Source organism: Camarhynchus parvulus, chromosome 8, assembly GCF_901933205.1.
Source record: "Camarhynchus parvulus chromosome 8, STF_HiC, whole genome shotgun sequence".
NCBI lineage: Eukaryota > Metazoa > Chordata > Aves > Passeriformes > Thraupidae > Camarhynchus > Camarhynchus parvulus.
Window position 1 is genome coordinate 9,655,645 of NC_044578.1, and position 338 is coordinate 9,655,982.

Here is a 338-nt window from a genome sequence, read left to right on the forward strand (position 1 = left end):
ACCCTTTGCGGGGTAGCTGTGGAAGAAGGATGTGGGGAATGCTTTACTTTCCCGGGTGCCCATCCTCGGGGGTACAGCTGAGGCGGGGGGTGAGAGGGCTGCGCACCCACCCCGGGGGACGCTCACAGGGGGATGCCCGTCCCCGCGGCTGTCTGTGGGGCGCTGCCGGTGCCGGGGCCGGGGGTGTGGGGCAGCCCGGGGCTCGGGCCGTGCCGGTGCCCCGGTGCGCCGCGGCCGCGCTCCCCGCGGCGGGGCCGGTGCGGTGCGGCGCGGGGCGGCGCGGGGGGAGCGCGGTGTGTGGCCGCCGGCGGCGGGCGCGCCGTTGCTTAGCAGCGGCG